Raw genomic sequence first — 6000 nt, forward strand, 5'->3', positions numbered from 1 at the left:
CCTTTCTCAGACTAGGAGGCTAAAAGTACACACAATACTCAAGGTGTGGCCTCACCAATGCTTATATAACTAAAGCAAGACATACCTACTCCTAAACTCAAATCCTCTCGCTATGAAGGCTAGCATGCCATTAGCATACCAAACCCCCCCATCCCCACTGTACCCGCATGCCAACCTTCAGTGACTGTTCCACCATCACACCCAGGTCTTGTTGCACTTCACCTTTTCCTAAACTGCCATTCGGACAATAAACTGCCTTCCTGTTTTTGCCAAAGTGAATAACCTCACATTTGCCAACATTATATTGTATTTGATAAGCATTTGTCCACTCAACCAACCTGTCAGTCACCCTGCAGCCTCTTAGCATTCTTCTCACAGTACACACTGCCAGCCAGCTTAGTGTCAACTGCAATTTTGTAAATATATTGTAGATATTCAATTCCTTCATCCAAATGATTAATGTATATTATGAACAGTTGGTGTCGTAGCATTGAACCCTGCAGTACCCCGCTCGTCATTACCTGCAACTCTGAAAAGGATCCATTTATTCCAAATCTCTGCTTCCTGTCTGCCAACCAGTTCTCTATCCACATCAATACATTACCTCTGATACATGAGCTTCTATTTTGCTTACTAATCTCTTGTGTGGGATCGCTGATTCATGCTTGTGCACGCTACTGGTCACATCTCAAAAAAAATTCCAGAAGATTTGTTAAGTATGATTTCCCTTTAGTGAATCAATGTTGACTTGGAATGAGCCTGTCATCGCTTTCCAAAAGCTTAGTTATTCAATAAAATAGATTTCACTTAAGTGTTTAAAATAATTAGAATATTAAAATTCATCCACATGAGCAGAATATTAGATTGGAATCAACTTTTTGAAGCAGAGTCAAAAAGTGTGGCACTGGAAAAGCAGTCAGTCAGGCAGCATCAGAGGAGCAGGAGAGTCAACATTTTGAGCATAAGCTCTTTACCATCCTGATGACACCACCATAGTTGGTCAAATCTCAGATGGTAACGAAACAGGCAGGAGGTGGAAAACCTGGAAAAATGGTGCACTGAGAACAACCTAGCTCTCAGTGCCAGAAAAACCAAGGAACTCATTATTGACTTACGGCAGGATGTTACTCATGCCTGTCTCTCAAACAATAAATGTCAAAATACTGTGGATGCTGAAAATCTGAAATAAGCACAAAGTTGGAGAAACTCAGCTGGTCTGGCAGCATCCATAGAGAGAAAAAGCAAACACAATATTCCAAGTACAGTGTGAATGCTTCAGAACTCCAGGAGAACGTGAGACCACAGATGCTGGATATCAGTCAAAAACTATGGTGCTAGAAAAACTTTATTCCTGATGAAGGGCTTTTGCCCGAAACGTCCATTTCGCTGCTCGTTGGATGCTGCCTGAACTGCTGTGCTCTTCCAGCACCACTGATCCAGAATGCTAGAAAAACTTGTCTACGCCTGGCTTGCTGTGTTCTTTCAGCTTCCTGCTTGTCTACCTTGGATTGCAGCATCTGCAGTTTTTTTGTCTCTAACTTTTTTATATGGGAGACAGACTTGTATGGGCCCACGTCGGCAGTCGAGGTTACATAAGCAGAAGACTAGGCCGGCTGTCAGGTGGCATTTAATATCACAGAAATATTGACTCATTTAACTACACTTGTTTCAGACAATTTGCTGCAAACTTTCAGGAGTGTTAACTGCACCGCAAATTCAATCTGAATGCTGGATGGGAGGCTTTTGGGCCCTCAATGAATTTCCCAGAGCTGGACCCACTGGTTTGGTCCAGGGTTTTATCGGTTTATTTTGCATCTTGGCTGAGCTGAATGTGTATTTTAAACAAAATACTGCTCCCTATCTGTGGAATAAACATTGCTCACAAAGCGAGTCAGAGCTTGCTCATTGTTTCTTTCACGGAGAATATATCGTGCAGAATGTGACGCTTCAGAAACACCGGAACAGACAACATTCAGAGGAAACTTTATGCCTTTGAATCTAGAACTAGACAGTAATACGTGTAGAATTGTTCAAGTTACTAACCTACAAATCCACTCGCTCGCTCCGTCTGAATCCGGAACCAACGCTCGAGCTTCCCGCCCGCCTTGATTGACAGCTGCAGCCTCGGCTCAACCCAGAGCAGCAGCTAACACCGCCCCCAACTGAATCTGTTGTCGTTTTCTTCGCTCGGAGGAAAGCCATTAATTTCAAGCCTGCAATTTCAAAGACCATATTGTGAATAATGAACAGCTATGAATCACTTTAGTCTAACTCAGCAACTTGTTCGTATGGGTGGGTACTTTTCAGGACTGGTGTTTTTTTAGCGCCCGTTTGCAGCACTGTTAGTTACCCTGAGCGTTGTATGTCTGCGGTTTGGGAGACTTTTGCACCATTGTTAAAGGAAATGTGTGATAAAAACAAGTCTCACCTTCCCAAGAAACTGAATAAGAGTTAAATGCTAGATTTACTGAATGAACTTTTATGAACTTGTTTTTTCTTTTCCCTCAATACATTGATATTCGTGAACTATTTGGCGTTATAGCACAGACTGACAACCTTTGCAGTATTTTTTCTCTGGTGCCAACATATAAACTTAGAGATTTGTTCATCTAATTAACTTTACACCTTATCCTGGAGGAATATGAACTCAACCTTTACCTATCCCTGGCGCTCAGCAAAGTTTTTTTGTATTTTGATATTTTCTGATCAGCCTGTTCAGAGGTGTTATAACACACCTCTGGAGTATTTTGGACTTGGACCCAGGCATACAGGCTAGAAGGCATGGTGTTTCTGAAACATTGATGTTTTTATTGGCATTGACTATAGGATGGGAAAGTGCCATCTACATTAATTCAGTGACTCTAATAACTGGTACAAATGGAATGTGGATAGCAATTGGGGCAGATTAGTAATTCCAACAGTGTGCTAATGACAGAATCGTGACAGTGCAGAATTGTATCAGTACCAGCTCTCAGAATGAGTGTTGACTGAATATCATTTTCCCATTCTTTCCCTGTAACCCTGCAAATTGTTTCTATTTGAATAATCATCCATTGCCATCTTGGATGCCTTCATTGAATTTGCTTTCATCACTCTTACACACAGAGTATTTCTGACCCTAACTACTTGCTATGTGAACAAATTTATTCTTGCATCACATTTACTTCTTTTGCAAATCAGTTTAAATCTGTGCCTCTTGTTCTTAATCTGTTTATGGTCCAGAAGTTTCTCTCTGTCTATTCTGTCCAGAATACTCATGATTTTGAAAACTAATCAAGTCTCCTGAAAGCTTTCTCCTCACCAAGGCTAACAATCCCAATGTCTCCAATCTATTTTCATATGAAAGTTTCTCATCCTGGAACCTCTTCTGTTCTCTCAATCTCCGATGCACTCACATACTTCCTGAAATGTGGTACACAGTAGTCTAACTGAGATCTAACTAGTATTTTATATATTTTCAGCATAGGGATGTACTTCATTCTACTATTGATAAAGTAGGCTCTGCTTCTGCACACCCTTTAGAGTGGTATCCTTTACTTTAAACTGCTTCTCCTAGTTCTTTCTAGCAAAATGTATTGTTTCACTCTTCTCCACTTTGAACCTCAAATGCAACCCATCCATTCACTTTTAATCAAATTGTCAAGGCCCTTTTGATGTTCTCTACTGGTCTCCCCACAGTTTACAATGCTTCCAGGTTTTGTATTGTCTGCAAATCTGAAAATTATCCTCTGTACACCAAGAACTTGATCACTAAGGTAAATCAGAAAAAGTAAGAATTGTAATATCACCCTGTGGGAAACTCCACTATAAACCTCTCTCCAACCTGAAAAATATGCATTAACCATTTTTCTCTGCTTTCTATCAACCAGTTAATTTTGGATCCACATAAGGACTTTCCCCTTCATCAAGCTATAACTTTTCTCACACGCCTGTTGTGTGCCAGTGTAGAGTCATAGAGATGTACAGCACAGAAACAGACCTTTTGATCTAACTTGTCCATGCTGACCAGATATCCCAACCCAATCTAGTCCCACCTCCCAGCACCCAACCCATATCCCTCCAACCCTTCCTATTCATATACCCATCCAAATGCTTCTTAAATGTTGCAATTGTAGTAGCCTCCACCACTTCCTCTGGCAGCTCTTTCCATACACATACCACCCTCTGACTGAAAAAGGTGTCCCTTGGGTCTCTTTTATATCTTTCCCCTCTTACCCTAAACCTATGCCCTCTAGTTCTGGACTCCCCAATCCCAGGAAAAAGACTTTGTCTATTTATCCTATCCATGCCCCTCATGATTTTGCAAACCTCTATAAGGTCACCCCTCAGCCTCCGACGCTCCAGGGAAAACAGCCCCAGCCTGTTCAGCCTCTCCCTATAGCTCAGATCCTCCAACCCTGGCAACATCCTTGTAAATCTTTTCTGAAACATTTCCTGTACACAAAACTCTGACCAACAAAAGAAACCATACCAAACGCCTTCTTCACTATCCTATCTATCTATGACTCCACGTTCAAGGAGCTATGAACCTGCACTCCAAGGTCTCTTTATTCAGCAACCCTCCCTCGGACCTTACCATTAAGTGTATAAGTCCTGCTAAGATTTGCTTTTCCAAAATGCAGCACCTCGCATTTATCTGAATTAAACTCCATCTGTCACTTCTCAGCCCATTGGCACATCTGATCAAGGTCCTGTTGTAATCTGAGGTAACCGTCTTCGCTGTCCACTACACCTCCAATTTTTGTGTCATCTGCAAACTTATTAACTATGCCTCTTATGCTCATATCCAAATAATTTATATAATTTACGAAAAGTAGTGGACCAGCACCAATCCTGTGGCACTCCACTGGTCTCAGGCCTCCAGTCTGAAAAACAACCCTCCACTACCACCCTCTGTTTTCTACCTTAGAGCCAGTCTATATCCAAATGGTTAGTTCTCCCTGTATTCCATGAGGTTAACCTTGCTAATCAGTCTCCCATGGGGAACATTGTTGAACGCCTTACTGAAGTCCATATAGATCACATCCACCTCTCTGCCCTCATCAGTCCTTTTTGTTACTTCTTCAAAAAACTTAATCAAATCTGTGAGACGTGATTTCCCACGCACAAAGCTATGTTGCCTATCCCTAATCAGTCCTTGCCTTTCCAAATATATGTACATCCTGTCCCTCAGGCTCCCTCCAACAACTTGCCCAATATCGATGTCAGGCTCACTGGTCTATAGTTCCTTGGCTTGTCCTTACCACCTTCTTATACAGTGGTACCACATTAGCCAACCTCCAGCCTTCCGGCACGTCACTTTTGACTGTTGATGATACAAATTTCTCAGTAAGAGGCCCAGCAATTACTTCCCCAGTGTCCCACAGAGTTCTAGGGTACACCTGACCAGGTCCTGGGGACTTATCCCCTTTTTTGCATTTCAAGACGTCCAGCACTTCCTCCTCTGTAATTTAGACATTTTTCAAGATGTCACCATCTATTTCCTTACATTCTATATCTTCCATGTCCTTTTCCACAGTAAATACTCATGCAAAATATTCGTTTAGTATCTCCCCCATTTCCTGCGGCTCCACACTAAGGTCATCTTGTTGATCTTTGAGGGGCCCTATTGTCTCCCTAGTTAACCTTTTATTCTAAATGTATTTGTAAAAGCCCTATGGATTCTCCTTAATTCTATTTGCAAAAGCTATCTTATGTTCCTTTTTTGCCCTCCTGGTTTTCCTCTTAAGTATACTTCTACTGCCTTTATATTCTTCTCAGGATTCATTCGATTTATCCTGTCTATAACTGATATATGCTTTCTTCTTTTTCTTAACCAAACCTTCAAGTTCTTTATCATCCAGCATTCCCTATACCTACCAGCCTTTCCTTTCACCCTAACAGGAATATACTTTCTCTGGACTCTCGTTATCTCATTTCTGAACACTTCCCATTTTCCAGCCGTCTCTTTACCTGCAAACATTTGCCCTGAATCAGTTTTTGAAAGTTCTTGCTTTATGG

The 6000-nt window shown here is 41.4% G+C and overlaps 1 protein-coding gene across 1 annotated transcript in view; it reads right to left on the reverse strand.

Moving 5' to 3' along the window:
* fancc (FA complementation group C) overlaps nt 1–2115 on the reverse strand; it is a 202756-nt gene extending 200641 nt beyond the window's left edge. The window contains exon 1 of the mRNA XM_060845285.1: nt 2044–2115. The gene's annotated coding sequence lies outside the window, so the exon portion shown is untranslated. The remainder of the gene's footprint in view (nt 1–2043) is intronic.
* Nucleotides 2116–6000: the final 3885 nt, after the last annotated feature.

Source organism: Hemiscyllium ocellatum, chromosome 2 (assembly GCF_020745735.1).
Source record: "Hemiscyllium ocellatum isolate sHemOce1 chromosome 2, sHemOce1.pat.X.cur, whole genome shotgun sequence".
Lineage (NCBI taxonomy): Eukaryota > Metazoa > Chordata > Chondrichthyes > Orectolobiformes > Hemiscylliidae > Hemiscyllium > Hemiscyllium ocellatum.